The sequence below is a fragment of the Muscardinus avellanarius genome (assembly GCF_963383645.1).
Source record: "Muscardinus avellanarius genome assembly, chromosome: 4".
NCBI lineage: Eukaryota > Metazoa > Chordata > Mammalia > Rodentia > Gliridae > Muscardinus > Muscardinus avellanarius.
Genome location: NC_137789.1, coordinates 30,864,070 through 30,881,990, shown reverse-complemented (window position 1 = coordinate 30,881,990; position 17,921 = coordinate 30,864,070). Strand labels below are relative to the sequence as shown.

At 35.0% G+C, this 17,921-nt stretch overlaps 1 pseudogene across 1 annotated transcript in view; it reads left to right on the top strand.

Annotated features, from left to right (window-relative positions):
* Positions 1–1,180: 1,180 nt before the first annotated feature.
* LOC308262277 (large ribosomal subunit protein uL30-like) overlaps positions 1,181–17,921 on the top strand; it is a 147,985-nt pseudogene continuing 131,244 nt past the window's right edge. The window contains exon 1 of the transcript in view: positions 1,181–1,393. The product of the transcript in view is annotated as a large ribosomal subunit protein uL30-like (transcript). The remainder of the gene's footprint in view (positions 1,394–17,921) is intronic.

Sequence of the window (17,921 nt, the reverse complement as noted above, 5' to 3'; positions counted from 1 at the left end):
GGAAGCCTCGGTGGCCCGTCTCCTGGTGATGGCTGGGATTTCCCAGGCTCCCGCTGCAGGTGCCTCCCACTCGCGCGCCCTTACTCTCTCCACCCCCAGCGATCGGTTCCCCTTCTCGTCGCTAGGGAGCTGCGAGTGTGCCAGAGCAGCTCCTAAGTGTCAGGGCGGGAGGCTGGGAGGAGAGGTCGCGCCAAGGGAAATGGTCCCGAGCAGACCAAGACCAGGACAGCGCCTGGCAAGGCTGCCAGACGCAGTGTCCCTTTTAGGATGGTGGCGCCCCTCGGACCCCAAGTTTGTACTGGAGATTCCCAGCCGGGAAGATGTAGGGATGAAATGCCTCCTGCTGGGTGGGTGGAGAGATTGGGTGCAGAAGGAAAGAGAGAGATGGAGAAGGGAGGAGGAGGAGGGAAAATGACTGGGGCTGGGAAGGCTTGCTTCTACCCGCAGGAGGGCAAGACCAAAAGTTCAGAAAGCTAAGGTGTAATTGGGTCTGGGTTCTTGCTAACTTGAGGGGTTATCTTCTTCCCTGTTCTGCTATTGGATAGGCTTCCAAGGGGTGCTCGCTGGGTGTGTGCGCGCGTGGGGCAGGGTGCCTGGGCGACCGGGGCTGCCAGTTTCTTCCCAATTCATTCTTATTCCAGTCGTCCACTCACGCTCTGTTTTCTTCTTCTTCCTTTAGGTTTCTGGCCTCCTAGTTGAGACACAAGGCTAGTTAAGATGACTTTTTACTTTGAAGTCCTAGCGAGCCACTAAGAACTGGAGGTCGGCATTGCTGGCTCCCACCCCCTTGGGTGACCTTCGCACGGGAGGCACTGCGCCCTTCCTAAGTTTTCAGGAGAGCAGGTGTTCTGTGCACACCGAGGCACTCTCATTTTTAGGGAAAGCAGAAAGCAAAAAGCCAAAGAAGAAAACAGGCATGGGCCAGGGCAGGAATTTAAATAACAGCGACCCCTAGGGAAGGGGTGAAGTCGCGTGCAGGCGCACAGGTGAGACTAGAAGTGTGCCCACCCATCTCTGGGAGCTGCGCCGGAGCCAACCTGTTGGACTTGGGGAGGATGGGAGGGCAGGGAAGGGTGGAGAAGTGACTCACCTGCAACTCCTGGCACACCTGGGCCGCTCACCGCACGCGCCGCTGAGAGCTGATAGGTAGCTGTCTTGTGATTCTCCTGGGCTACACGTGATGTCTGACTTGCTGGGTCTAGAAGGAAGCTGCTCACAGCTGCGCTCTTCGCCAGCACTTGCTGCCTCGCTGCGCCTCCACCCGCCTCTCGGCTCCCAGGCTCTGGGCTCTGCAGAGCGGCCCGCCCCCGCTTGCTTGCTGTCGCTGGGAGCCAAGGTTCCCAGCTCCAGCAGAGCCCAGAGAAAGAGCAGAGGGAGGGAAGGAGAGAGGGAGGTGAGACCGAGGGGGGCAGGAAAGGAGGGGCTCCGTGACACCGAATATTAGATTCATCTTGAAGACACTTCAAGCATTGTATTTCAGTCTTTCCCCCCTCTATCTGCGTTCCACACAGATGCCCCCAAATTTCCAAACTGAGTAAGCGTGTTAAACTTGGGGTCAGGGTAGTTATATTAACTGCGTTGTGGGGCATGCCCGCCTGCTTCAAAGTTTTCTCATGATTTTCACCAAGCATCTCAGAATCCTGCTTTTTTTTTTTTTAAAGAAGTGTTTTCCAGAGTGCACCATGGCTCATCTTTTTTTTTTTATAAGTAGTTTTAGGAAATGGGTAAGTGTACAGAGACAAGCAGCTTGATGCAGAAAGAAGATCTTTACTTTCATAGATTAGACAGGAACATGGTTGTTTAGTTCCGTCTTTGACAACTGGCGTTTTACTTCATGGATCTCAATGTTCCTGCAAATTTTCCAGGTTTAATAAAGACACCCAACATTTATTGGGTGCTTACTTTATACCAGGGAGTTTTATGAGCTTCTTAATCATTTAGTACCTTGTATGAGCTTAATAACAATATTATGAGGTAGCAATGTACCCAGATAACAAAAGGAGAAACAGATACAGAGAAATTAACTGACTTAGGGTCACACAGTACAAACCCACACCCAGGACTAAATGTCAGAAGCTGCCTTTATAAGCAAAATGCATGGAAATTACCATTTTTGTTCATTTTAAAATAAATTGCATTGAAGTTTGTTTTGCTTTTTTATTTTTTGTAGGACTTGGAAATTGAACCCAGGGGCATTCTACCTCCAGGCTACACTCCCAGCCCTATTTTTTATTCTTTATTTTTGAAACAGGGTCAAGTTTCCGAGGACCTTATCAAGTAGTTGAAGCTGGCCTAGAACCTTCAATCCTACTGTCTCAGCTTCCCAAGGGATTTTGTTTCCATGGAATTATGAACATGAGTGAGCCAACATGCCTGGCTTTCTTTCTTTCTTTTTTTTTTTTCGAATTTCTAAAGAGGGGTGAGAATTTAATGTGGTGTATTTCCTGATGAGTACCAGACTGTTTGAAGTGCTTAACATACATCTGAAAGGAAAACAGAAAGATCCCTGTTCTTATGAAATTTACAGTTACCCTGTAAGAATAAAAAAAATCAGTGAAAAAATTAAAAGCATAATATTTCTAGGTTATGTTCTACTGATACCTATCCATTTGGGTAACTTTTGTCTCTATAATGAACTTTCCATTCAGAAAATATGGAGAGACTAAAATTATTCCAGTAAATAGTTTATTATTATGTTTAGGTTCCGTGTTATTATTTTTTGAAGGTATCGGAGAAAAAAACCTCCAAAATCTCATTCACAGATAATTTAGGTATTAAAGAATGTCAGAAGTACACAGTTTTGTTGTACCAGTTTTGTTGTACTTATGTACTTATGTACAACAAAACTGTGTACTATGATTAGTGATAAAGGTCCATGCTAGCTTTATCATGGTGAGGATGGAGGAAAGCTTTTAGAGGAAAATGACAACCTTAAGTGAGAAGGGAAACCTTGACAGGTAACTTGAGGTTAGTAAAGGTAGCTAAACCTTGCGGATCACCTTCACTACCTTCAGACCCCTGACCCTTGGTTGTGAGGATTGGTGTCCTATAGGAGTAATAATAATAATAACCACCTTTAAGTGTCAACCCCTTTGTTAAGTACCTGACTTCCTACAGTGATTCTATGAAGTTAGCATCTTCATTCATGTTTGGCTTAGTGATTGACATTAATATGTTTGTGAATGTTTATCATATACATTAGGGTATTTCCTTCTTCCCCCTTCCCATCCTCCTCAGTTAGGCTGCCTTATTTGCCTTTTTTCTTCTTCTTTGTCTAGAGTTCCTCCTATCACCCATTTTATCCCTAGCTTCCACATATTAGGGAGAACATCTGATTTCTTACATTTGGGATTGACTAATCTCACTATATTTAAAGTGAGGTATGCATAACTTTAGCCCCATGTTTGATTTCCCAGGACTGACAACTAGATATGTCAGTTATAATTTTTAGGTAATGACACCTAAAATGCCTTTGTGTAGGACAAAATGGCTTCATCTTCTTTCTCTTCCTTGTCTTGGAATATGTGTAAAGAAAGAAGAAAATCTGACGAATTTCATCTATTCATCTTTCATGTGCCTTCAAGGTACTTGGAATAAATCCTCCCAACTGTATGACAGCCCACTCTTAGGCAGAATTTAGCTTAATGTGGGCTTGTTCTGGATTTCTTCCAAGGGGAGGCAATTATCTGTGGAAGTACCCAGGAGCTCATTTTTATAGCCTAGTCTGCTACAGAGACAGCAATATACATTGATGATGTTGATGATGATAATGATAATATAATTATAGGTGCTATCTTTACTTATTCAATCCCTGTTCTGCCATTTATTGGCTCATGATATTAACAAGTTTCTTAAGTGTTATTTTTCTCATCTGTAAAATAAGGGTCATAATAGCAATTTATGCTATCATTTTTAAATTAAATGAGATAATCCATGTAAAATGCTTAGTGTAGTTCCCTTAGTTTTGCTGCCCCGTTTATTATTATGTTACAGGAATGTTATTCTGATTGACCTCCCTAACACCTTACCAAGTACTTATTCTGTGATAAGTACCGTGCTAAGAACTTTACAAACCTTATTTCATTTATTTCACATAAACTTGCAAAGAAAGTAACATTGTTATTCTTATTTTGTAGACAAAAAAAAAAAAAAAACCAAGATTAGAATGCTGAAGTAATTTCTCACATGTCATACAAATACAAGTAGGAGATAAAGGCTTGAACACATTTATTTGATTCAAAGCTTATATTTTTTGACAGGCAACAATATAAAATAGCACAGTAAACACATTTATTTGATTCAAAGTGTATATTCTTTGAAAGGTAATAATATAAAAATAGCAGTCACTATTAAAATATTCTTCTCTTTACAAATAATTTTTTAAAGAGAAATATTACATTCTATGCTCCAAATAATCAATACATGACCGAGACATTACCTGTGATTTTACATTTTAATAACTTAAATTTTTTTCTAATCTTCATAAAGGAAGAGCCAATTTAATTTATCAGTATGTGATTTTTATTATACCACTATGATATGCAAAAGACATGTCAAGTTTTTCATTGAATTATCAATTAAATGTGTAGAATCAGGCACTTATTGTTCAGTGGATTGATTGTTATAATTACACTGACATTAAACTTTTATAAACAAGATTTAGAAGCAGTAAAACAAATACAGGGCAAGTGCTTTGATCATCTTGTTCTGTGAACTGTTAAGTGAACCCAATATTGAATTTGGAAATTCCAATTAAATTCTTTTCACACAGATTTATCTAGTTCCCTTATGTTGATAGGGAGTTTGAGTTATAACAGAACCATGAAAGCTATGTTTCTCATTGAGTATTTGTGGTTTATTAATATTAAAAGTAACTTGCATTTAGACTTGTTCTTCATTTAATTTATTTAGTGCTTTCCTTCATTATCAAAGAGCTCAGTAAACTTGAATTTCACTCTGAAATTGGAAAAAGTTCATCTTTGTACTCTATACAAATTATGATAATTTTTGTTGTATTTTTGGTTTCATACAATCAAAACAGCATTGAAAAATTTATTGATCAGTAAATACTTATAGAAGTATATTTCTTAAACTTTGGGGGACACTTAAAAGTACATGCAAATAAAATATATCATAATATATATATAAGTAGACACACATAAACACCACACACACTTAGGAGTAAAGTGCAATTTACAATAAGTACTAAGTCAGTGGTTCATATTGTCATTATCCTATACAAGAGAAGTAGTGAGTACTCAGAGAAATATAAAAAAAGTAGAGATAAGTAAGGAGGAAGGCATGTTTTCTCTAGAAAATAGTCCATAGTTATGTAGTATAGTTCCTTTATATAGAATCCTCATGAAATTTTAAACGTGATCTAGTTAAAGAAAAAATATGAAGTAACATTTTAGGACACATATGTTGAAATCTATGCCAAACTATTTTTTGTTAACTGGATTGCAATAGAAGAAAACATTTTAATGTTATTCTAGTCTCAGTTTAGTCACATAAAACACATTAATTTAAATAAATTTTTATTTAATCAATTGAACACCACTCTGATTGACTTCCCAAAGGCAATGTGTTTTACACTTAGCTGTATGTGAGACATTTTTATCTTTTTTTTCTCTGCACTGGTACAAAAGAATAGAGACATGGATTTGGAGTGAGTACACATTAATCCTGTTGATTTAAAAAAAATCAACCCTGAGATCAGTGCATGCATTCAGAGTGTAGAGAAAATTACATTGCACAAATTTGTCATTCCTCCAACATGGAGAAAAGAATGAGCCATATGGCTTCTCCCTTACACCACTGCGTCTGATTGACATCTCAGTTTTAGACCTGGCCTCACAGTTCTCCCACAAACAGATTTCCCGGAAACCTCAACCAAATGGGAATCAGAGGGAAGTCAAAGCATGGCAAATTTGTCCTACATCTGCTTTTTTGTCTGATCTCAATATGGTCAAATTCATTCATTTTAGTAATTTAGATTTTTTATAAAATTAAGCCATAAACATACTAAAATTATGTTCCTTATGTTTTCTTATTTTATATAAAATTTTTGTGCTACTAGGGATTGAACCCACAGGTATTCTACCTGTAAGCTACACCTTCAGTCCTATTGTTTTTTTTTTTTTTTTTTTTTTTTGAAACAGGGTTTCACTAAGTTAACACATGCTGGTGGCCTTGGACCTGTAATCTTCCTGTCTTAGTCTCCCAAGCACTGGGATTATAGGTGTGAGCCATCACACCTGGCTCATCTTATATTATTTAGCAAGTCATTGTAGTTTTTTGCTACAAACTTTCTTATGGATAAATGTCAAATGAAAAGAAAGTTTGCATGCACTTGAATATGTAAACGCTTGAGTAAAACCATTATAGAAGAATACATGACCTCTGTCAATGTTGTCAGCATGGCCAAACACTGCCTGCACTCAGACCCCTGTTCCTCTGCGAATTGACAATCTTTCACCTCTATTTTCAATCAGAATTTGTCCCTGGGGCAGGTAAGAGTCACAAAGTAAGTGAACCTCTTGCTGATGAAATGATGGAGGCAACTTTCTTATAGTAAGCACTCATCTTATTAAAATATTTGTTTTCATGGTGCAGATTTTTGTATTATGGTTCTGATAGAAGTCCATGCTGTGTTGGAACTCCTCCGCAATCTTTAAGATCATCAAGGACTTCAAGCAGCTTTTGCTTTTATAGGATGTGTCTTGATATTTACCACATTGAAATTTTAAACAGATCAAATTTAATATATGTATATAATAATACTAAAAAATAATAATAAACTCAGTCTATGAAAAACAATCACACTTTAAAAATAAATACATTCCCCAAAATTATTGAGAAGAGTAGCACTGTTTCATAATTTTTATATTGCCTTCATATCTGACCTAATATTTAGTTTGAATTGTTGCCACTTGATATTTTAGTTGAAGCTTATGAAAAAAATTAGTGTCACATGATTACATAGTTAAAGGTAGAGGGGTACTTTTATAGTTTGGACATATAATTGTGTAAATTCTTTATTGGAACTATATCAGAAATTGATAGGTTCACCAAGACGTGGAATCTTACATTGTATCAGCAAATTTTTCAAACTCAGCTATATTGATCTTTCTTTCCCTTAGGGTTTTAAAATAACAGATGTGATTTGTTATTTTATTTACTGTTCAGGATGGTTGTTCCTTTGTTATATACTTTCCCAAAGGAGATATATTTCATTGAAGAGCAAATAAAATATCCCTTTTGTTATATTACCACTAATTTAATCAAATACGTTTATTACTCTTGGGAAGTTATCAAGCTTTTGATGTTTGAAATAAGTTTTTCACAATTCAAATTTTCACTAGAAAGTTCAAATTTTATCATTGACAACAAATACTGTCAGGTTTCTTTGACAGTGACAGTCTCCATTAATTCATTTTTAAGATGTTATTCATAAACCTCTGAATAACTTTAGTTTGCCTGCTAATTTTTCCAAGTAAAAATGGTGAACTCTGGAGAGCAGAGACCTCCTTTTTCACCTCAGTCACATGGTACTTTTTCTTTCTGTATGCATGATCCCAGAGCATGCTGCAGAAGTTCTCAGTGCTGTGCTTATATATGTCCCTAGCACTTGGAACCACATTATTATGTGAGACTACATTACAACAATAACAGTATAGATGTTAAAAGACATGAATCTAGTCATGAAAGTGAATAAAATTCATATTTAAGTAATATAATAATAATGTAATTATTGTTCTTCCAGGGCACTTTTAAGTGACTTGTTTCCCTAAAAGTGTGTGAAGAACACCATGACAGTTATAGTTTGGTGTCATTGCTTTGAAGCATGTGGAAACATGAATGAGCATTACTGATTTTGTAACATTAGTACAATGCACACACAGTGAACCAAAAAATGTCTTGGAATAATGTGGAAGAAAAGCACCTTTAAAATATCCATCAAAGGGTTTCATCACACCTCAGGAATCTATAGAGTACACTTTGAAAAGTATTGTGCTAAGGGACATGTATAGTGGTACAACTTAGGCACAGAATTTATGTTCAGATTTTTCAGTAATCACAGAAAAACTATAGGCGATTTATATTTTATAAAGTTTCATCCAAATATTTCCTGAACATAAAGGTATACATATTTTAATATTTACAGATAAAATAAAATTAATTTAGCTTCAATTGATCATCTGTATTTTTGTAACTTTTCCATAATAGACATAAGGTAAATCCTTTTTTTAGTACAACCAAGTAAACTTAATTTAATGCAGTGACAGAAATATTCCCTTTGGTCATTTATAGTATTTTAGAGTAAAAATGCCCCGTGTCTCAATGTTTGTCCAAATATGCAGAGTCCATGGAGGTAAGGTTCTCCTGTTTATTCTACAAATATGGATTGGACCACTGGTTAGTAAGGGGGCTTCCAAGACTAATGATTACTTGGGTATTCATGGGCAAGAAATGTTAGAGGGCATCATTGCACTATTTTGTTCTCTTAGACCTTAGGTTACACATGGTCCATCAGACTCTAGTTATTCATCTCTGTATCTCCTCAGCAGCATACGGAGCAATTTCTGGTTTATCTATCTTGGGTTTATCTGTAATTTTCCACTGTTAGTGCCAAAAATATTATGCCTCTCCTAAGTTGGAAGCATGTATCACTATAGCATTCTAACTTTAATTCTTTTGGAAAAATACCTAGGAGTGGAACAGCTAGGTCATATGATGATTCTATTTCTACTCTTTTGAGGAACCTCTACAATGATCTCCATAGTGGTTATATTAATTTATGCTCCCATCATTAGTGTGTAAAAGTTTCTATTTCCTCATATTCTTGTTAGAATTTATTGTTGTTTGTATTCTTAACTATTACAATTCTAACTGGAGTTAGAAGGAATCTCAGTGTTGTTTTGATTTGCATTTTCTTGATTGCTTATGATGTTGAACACTTCTTCATATACTTGTTTGCCATTTGCATTTCTTCTTTTGAGAAATGCTTATTCAGATAAATAGCTCATTTTATTTGGACTATTTGTTTTTATAAAACTAATTTCTTTAACATGTTTGTCCACCTTTTCAAAGACAGAATACCATGAATAATCTCTTTGCTCAGCTTTAAGTTTAAGAATACAAAAGACTCATTGTTTTCAGAATGTCTCTGCAGTGCTTTTCTCTCCCTTTCCCTAAACTTTTTCAACTCTTTTTTTAATTAACTGACTTTCTCCAATGTGAGAGAGTAGTTTGCATATAAAAATAATTAAATGGACTCCTATAACTCTAGTGACTTGGAAGGCTGTCTTGAGGACAACCTGGGTAACTTATCAAGACTATCTTAAAATGAGAGCAAATGTCTGGGTAAGGATCAATGGAATTCAATTCACAATACTGCAAAAAAAAAAAAGAAAGACAAAGAGAAAAAAGAAAGAAAACAATGAAATCAAAATAAAATGCAAATTATTAATTATGTCTCCTTAATTTTTAAAATATTATTGATTTATAATATTTAAACCTTATTCTTGGTTAAATAAAATATAATATACAAATAATGGTCATAGAAAACTTCTAAAAGTTCATTGCTAAAATTCTAATTTTGGAATCTATATTCTCTGCAACCTGAGTAATATTGATTCTTAATTCATGTACAATATTAAAGCACTCAGATTAAATATTTTCACTGGAATGTGACATATTTATGAAGGTAGACTGTTCCTATAACTATCCTACTGTTTGAATTAATTTAATTTTCTACCACAATGATGTTCATTAGTGAGCATATGCCATTTCTGATGAGAGCAACACATTTGAATTGATTTTGTTATGTAGAGAAAATTAAAGGTGTTGCATGATTAATGTTTCTTGAGTTGCAAATTAATGTGGGATATTTAGAGCTGGTAGAAGTTTTGGAGATGCTTAATTTCAGAAGATACATATGATGTAGTAGTTATTATGCCAGTTATAAAAATATAACAATATCCAATGCACTATTCAAGTCTAGATGTGTCCTCTGCCTTGCAGAATTCCTGAGGTAAATTCGCTCTTTTGTTGACATCAGTATTATGAGAGAAACTCACATCATCTTTCAAAAATTTTATATCTTATCCATCTTCTTTTGTTCTTTGGTAAAATATTAAATTGAAAAATCAAAATATCTTTTGCCAGAGGTTGAATTATTTTTGAACTTCCTTTTAAGGTAATATTTATTATTTATTTTCAGTTTTCACAAATTTTCTACTTTGCTGTTTGTTTTCCTTTGATATATAAAATGTATTTTCTTTTGACTATAAAATTATTTTATAAATGTGCACATTATGTGTCTCAAAGACACTGATAACCATGTAGAGTAATTGGCTTTTAGCATACTCTGAAATTGTAACATACAGATAAAATTTGTTATTTGCAATGCAAAAATAGAAACAAAATATTTTACTCCTTAAGCTTGCATAGATATCTGCAATGAACAACAGATAAAATAGTTGAAAAAACTCAAAATAAATCTTTAAATCTGATCCAAAAATGGCAAGGGTTATCTGGTAACCTGGTTTTGTGTATTCACTGAAAAACAACCATCAAGCTATACAGTCAGCTAGAATGATTAAAAGATGGTACTGGAAAGGGTGGAATGATTAGGTTGCTAAGAAACAGCATTTGAAGATTTCAACTGCGTATGCATGTATGAAACTGATGAGATAGGAGTATTACCCTACAGTTAGGTAAAGAGCAAAAGTCAGAACAATGAGGCTTGTCAACTGGGATATGAAATATTTTTTTTATGTGAAAGCTCAGTATGTCTATGAGGATTGAATACATGAGATTATATGTATAGAATATTTAAAAACATATAAGGTTTTATTATTTTTTTTCCTTGTTATAAAGTAGAAAAGTTGTGCTCATCTTTAGCAAATGCTATTTGTGTGAAGTAATAGTGAATTCTCAATAGTAATTTGTCTCTGGAGCATATTATAGACCAAAAAGGTAGTAATTATCTTTATGATTCCATCTTCTGTTAAATCTGTCTCTCTTTAAATCAATTCTCAGATACAAAAAGAGCCAGTTGGACTCTGATTATTGCACAGCTGGCACACCACTGTTCATTCTCAGTATCCAGTGATTCTAGATTACCTGAAGCTAGGCTTTGGCACACCCTGCAAATTTGTTCTCTGTTCCTTGCTTTGGCTTTTGCTTCCTCTTTCAATTCACCATGGGTCTCAGCTGTCTGGCTATCCTTACCATATTCATTCTTCTCATATTTTTAGCCCAATAGCATTTGAAGGTAGAGAAGAGCTGCTTAGTCCTAATGTTAGAGATCACTTTCTTATTGCTGAGGACAATTCTGTTTGTTTTTTGTTTTTTTCGGGGGTAAATGAAAGTTTTATTTACACATTGTATCTCGAGGCTGATATGTAAATTCTTATACAATTAATTTCCACAAATGTAATAGAAATTACTGTGATTCGTTTACAAACCAAAACATATATTAAAATCAAGGATTTTAGATAGTTTATTCTGTGGTGTTTTCAGTACAAATGGTGCACACTTGAATTGAAACATAGACCAAGTATAAAATACAGCAATCTGGATTGCAAGTATTAACTCCAGGGCACTCCAAGGACATGAAATTTTTTAACCCAACATGTATACTCTAATAAGGAACAGTAACCAATTCCATAAATAATTTTAAAATTCTAAAGATATTGGTATGCTAGTAATCACAAATTAGGTTTCTTTTAATACTTTTTTATAAACATTCTTTTTATTGATCAATCAAAGCATTGCAAAATGCATAGTTGCTCTTTCTGAAAAGTGACCCATACTCTACATCCAGAAATGATGAATTCTTATAGAATTATGTAATTGTATACATGTTGAGAACTAGTCTTAGTAAGGACAGTCCTTCCTACTTGTGTTCAGTGGTCAAGGAAATGAGGTAAATGTAGTACTGGATAAGTTGTTCCCATTAACATCACCCAAATCTTCTGGAGCTATGTCAGGCTATTAAGTAGTGTTTTGTGAAAGAGACAGCTTTGAAAGTAGGTGTTTGCATTTTAAAAAATTAAAGATCTTTGTTTTTCTCCAAATGTTTTAAAATCCATTCACTCTTCCTTAGTTTACTATGGGATATCAGCTCTTGGTATACATTAAGTGCTTCCTTTCCCCCCACTCTTGATTACTACTAAAATTCTGTAGGCTTTATCATGCCTTTATTTTTTTATTTTTTTACTTTGACATTTTTTATTTAAAAGAAAAATGTTAGATCAAAGTTGTCTTTCTTTTATTTTACTTCACACCAAACAATTAATATTAAGAGATGAAAACCCAAATGCTTCCTGACAATAGATGTATAATGATAAAAACTGAAATGATATAATTCTTCTCTATGAATAACTATACAACTCTATTTGTATATATATGTATCTATCTTTTAAATTTTATTTATATGTGGAACATATTGAAAATGGTATACATTTAGACTGTGCTTGGTGACCTCTCCCCTTTCCCCATTTCTCTTCCCTCCCTTCCAACAATAATTATCCAAATTAACTATGTTATATTCATACTTTCACACATATTTGGGTGTAGTTCCTCCATTAATCAACCTCAGCCTTCTTCCTCTCATATCCTTCCATTCTAGTTTTGCTGAGCTTTCCCCTCCATTATCTGGAGTCCCTCTGGTATTCCCAATGCTCCCTAGTTTTGGCATATTAGAGAAAACATATGTCCCTTCTCTTTCTGTGCTTGGCTGATCTCGTTTAAAATAATGTTCTCCAGATCTTTCCATCTTTTTGTTTTGTTACTTTATTAGTGTTTGTTTGCTCCTTCTCCCCATTTCTTTTACAAACTTCATCACTCTAGACTACCCACTCTCTTCCATCAAAACTTTTTTCCCCTTACTGTACCTCCTTGTTTTATATTCAAAGTATTTTATATTTTCATACTTACTCTACTAACTACAAGAGTCCTATTATCTAACCTTCTCTCAGTCTCAACCAAAGACAACCTTATTATATTTAAGTTCTTACTCAATCTAATCATATCCTCTACTTTACCCAACTCCTGTACTCATCAACCCAGCTCTTCTCTCCTTACCCAACCTGCACCAGTGAAAAAAGCACTGCTTACCTGCTGACACTTCTAAATCCCTACTACTAAGATTGGATTAGACAGAATATCCACAAAAAAGATGCCAAGACATCAGAAAAACAAGCCCAAGAACCCTGAAAATATGAGAACTAGAAACAGTGAAGAAATAAAGGAAATCATGAATACTGATCTACAAAAAGTGCAAGAAAGAAAACTCTGAATTCTGATCTTTAATATGATGAAAGGCCTCAGAGCAAGTGTATAAGAAATGAAAGAGGAAATAGAGACACTAAGAAAGAATCAGAAAGAGGTCTGGAATGAAATGAAAGAGTCAATAAATAAAATGAAGACAGCAATAGAAAGAAATTCTGGAAGATTAGATGAAATAGAACTTATATTTAAGTACTTACTTAGTGAGGCCCTCGGCAACTTAGTCAGACCCTGATTCAAAATAAGGAATAAATATAGGGCAGGGGGTGTGGCTCAGAGGTCAAATGCCCCTGGGTTCCATCCCCAGACCTGCAAAAAAAAAAAAAAAAAAAAAAAGAAAAGAAAATTTTAGAACTAGAGAAGATATGAAGTTGATCAGTGGGACAACTAAGTAAAGAATAAATAACACTATACCAAACAGAAGATAGAACACATAATGACAGAAAATAAAAATTATATTTCAATAAAACTAGCTTCAGAAAATTCAAAAGATCTAATATAATTCCCTGCATTTTTCAGACCACAATGGAATGAAAGTAGAAATCAACAAGAAGATCAAAAGAAACTATTTATATACACGGAGACTGAATGATACACTATTAAATGGTGAGTGGGTAAGATCAGAAATAAGGCCAGGTGTGGTGACACACTCATGTAATCCCCCTGCTTGGGAGGCAGAGACAGGAGGATTGCACAGGTTTGAAGCCAGCCACACTGGCTTAAGAGACCTTGTTTCCAAAAACAAAAAAGTATAAAATGGGTCTGGGAGTGTAGCCTGGAGGTAGAAGGGCTTCCAGGAACCCCAGTACCACCACCAAAGGGGGAAAAAAAAGAGAAAGAGCAGAAATAAGGGGAGAAATAAAGAAATTACTGGAATTAAATAAAAATAGAGACAGAACTTACAAAAACCTATGGGACTCATTGAAGATGCTGTTAAGAGAAAAGTTTGTAGCACTGAGTGCCCACATAAGAAGAACAGAGTCACCAAGTAAACTACCTAAGAACACATCTCAGGGACCTAGAAAAACTGCAACAGTCTAATTCCAAAGCCAGTAGAAGGCAGGAAATTATTAAAATCAGAGCAGAAATAAATAAAATAGAGAACAAAAGAATAAAAAATTCAAAGAAACAACAAAACAAAAAGCCAGTTCTTTGAAAAAATTTATAAGATTGTCAAACCCCTAGCCAACCTAACCATAAGAATCAACTCAAATTATTAAAATCATAAATGAAAAAGGAGACATCACCACAGACAGTGGAGATATTCAAAAGATCATCAGAAACTATTCTGAAAATTTATACTCAAATAGATTGGGAAACATGGAAGGAATCGTTAAGATTTTTAAGCACATATAACCTACCTAAACTGAACCAAGAAGACATAGCAAGCAAAGAAATAGAAACATCAATAAAAATTTTGCCATCAAAGAAAAGCCAAGCCCTGATGGGTTTCCAGCTGAATTCGACAAAACCTTCAGTGAAGAAATAATCCCAATACTTCACAACTTGTTCTGGGTAATTGAAAGAGATGGAATTCTCCCAAATTCCTTTTATGAGGCCAGTATCACATTGATACCAAACCAAATAAAGATACCTCAAGAAAAGAAAATTATAGACCAATATTTTTGATGAACATAGATGCAAAAATTCTGAACAAAATATTATCCATACACATTCAAAATCATGTCAAGAGAATTATACACCATAACTAAGTTGGTTTCATCCCAGAAAAGCAAGGCTGGTTCAACCTATACAAATGAATACACATTATTCACCACATAAACAGAACTGAGAACAAAAACCACATGATCTTATTAATGGATGCTGAAAAATAATTTAACAAAAATACAACACCCATTCATGTTTAAAAAAAAACTGCAGAAAATTGGAATAGAAGGAAAGTATTGCAACATCATTAAGGCAATATACAATAAATCTCATATACAATAAACCCAAACTATAAGAATTTCCTCTGAAATCAGAAGCAAGAAAAGCATGCCCATTATCATCAATTATTTTCAATATAGTACTTAAGACTCTTGCCACAGAAATAAGACAAGAGAAGGAAATCAAGGGAATTCAAATAGGAAGAAAGGAATTAAAACTATTTTTGTTTGTAGATGACATGACCCTTTATCTATAAGATCCAAAGAACTCAACCAAAAGACTACTGAAGCTAATTAACTAATTCAGCAATGTTGCAGGATACAGAATCAATCTAAAAAAATCTGTTGCTTTTCTATATGCCAACAATGAAAGAAATAAAGAAAACAATTTTATTCACTATAACCTCAAACCAATGAAATAACTAGAAATAAACAAACCTAATAAAAGATGTAAAAGACCTATAAAATGAAAATTATAAAACATTAAAGAAAGAAATTGAAGAAGACCTTGAAAGATGGAAATAGCTCCCTTGCCCATGAAGAAGCAGAATAAATATCATCAAAATGGCCATTCTGCCAAAAGTGATCTACAGATTTAATGCAATTCCTATCAAAATACCAATGACATTCTTCACAGACCTAGAAAAATCAGTCATTAATTTCATATGGAGAAAGAAAAGACCCAGAATAGCCAAAGAAATTCTCAGCAAGAAGAACCATGCAGGAGGCATCACAATCCCGGACCTCAGATTATACTCTAGAGCAACAGTGGTAAAAACAGCATGTATTGGCACGACAACAGGCATAGAGAACAGTGGAACAATATAGATGATACAGAAACAAACCCACACATCTAAAGTCAATCAATCTTTGACAAAGGGGCTAAACTCATATGCTAGAGAAGAGGCAGCCTTTTCAACAAATGGTGATGGGAGAACTGGCTATCTATTTGTAGAAAGATGGAACTAAATTCTTACTGCTCTATGTGCACAGGAATCAACTCCAGATGGAGTTCTAAGCCTTTGGGCTTAGAACCTGTGACTGAAATTATTAGAGGAAGGCATAGGCTCAACTCTCCAACATATAGGTACAGGCAGTAACTTTATCTACAAAATCTCCAAAGTACAGGAAATTAAAGCAATAATTAACAACTGGGATGGCATCAAACTAAAAAAGTTTCTGCTCATCAAAAAAAAAAAAAATCAAGAACTTTAAGAAATAGCTAGAATGTAGAAGATCTTTACCAGATACCATTCTGTTAGAGGGCTAATATCCAGAATATAGAAAGAGCTCAAAAGACTCTATACTAGCAAAACAAAGAACCCAATCAATAAATTAGCAACTGAACTGAGTAGTGACTTCACTAAAGAAGAGATACAAGTGGCCAATAGATATGTGAAAAGATGTTCTACATAATTAGCCATCAGGGAGATGCAAATGAAAACTATACTGAGATTCCATCTAACCCCAGTCAGAGTGGCAAGCATAAAGAAATCAAATAACAACAAATGCTAGTGAGGATGTGGGAAAGAGGAACACTTTTACACTGTTGGTTGGAGTACAAACTAGTATAGCCACTATAGAGATCAGTGTGGAGATTCCTTACAAAACTGTGAATGGATCCACCATATGATCTGGCTCTACCACTTCTGGGTATCTTTCCAAAGGGATTAAAGTCAGAGAGTTACAGTAACCTATGTATACCTATGTTCATAGTAGCACAATTTGTAACAGCCAAAATATAGAATCAACCTAGGTCTCCATCAATAGATGAATGGATTGCAAAATTATGGGAAATACACACAATAGAATTCTACTCAGCTATAAAGAACAACAAAATCATATCATTCACAAGAAGATGGGAAGACCTGGAGAACAGCCAAGTGAGATCAGCCAAGCACAGAAAGAGAAGGGACATATGTTTTCTCTAATATGCCCAAACTAGAGAGTATTAGGGATACCATAGGGATGCCAGATAATGGAGGGGAAACCTCAGCAAAGCTAGAATGGAAGAGTAGGACAGGAAGAAAGCTGAGGTTGATTAATGGAGGAGCTACTTCCAAATTGTGAGGGAACAGGAAATAGGAGGGAGAGGGCACCAAGCACAGTCTGAATATATGCCATTTTTTAATATAATCCACATAAAAATAAAAAATAAAAATTCTTCTAGAGAAGAAAAAAACCAAAAATATAAAAAAATAAAACTACAAACATGGCCTAACTTCAGTAGATTGCCTTTCACCTAGATTTAGCTTATTTCCAAAATTTCATTTTTTTCTGTCTTACTTTTTCAACTTAAGCACTCTCAAATCACTTTTGAGGAAGCATAAAGCACAAAGAAATAGAAAATATGGATGATGAGCTATCTTTCCTTATGAGTTATATGTCCTCTCACAAGGCTTGAGTAAATCTATAGGTAGGAAACCAAGTAGAAAGCATTAGAAAATGCTTATTTATTTATTTATTTATTTATTTATTTATTTATTTAGCAGTACTGGGGATTGAACCCAGGGGCATTCTACTTCTGAACCACACTCCCATAATATTTTATGTTTTGTAATTTGGAAACCGGGGCTCACTATTTTGTGGAGGGCCTCACTAAGTTGCTGAGGCTGTCCTCGAATTTGCTATCCATCTATCTCAGCCTCCTAAGTACTGGGATTACAAGCATGTGCCACAACACGTTGTTGAAAAATGCCTCTTTAGAGTAAGGTGTTTATCAATTATTATTCTCTC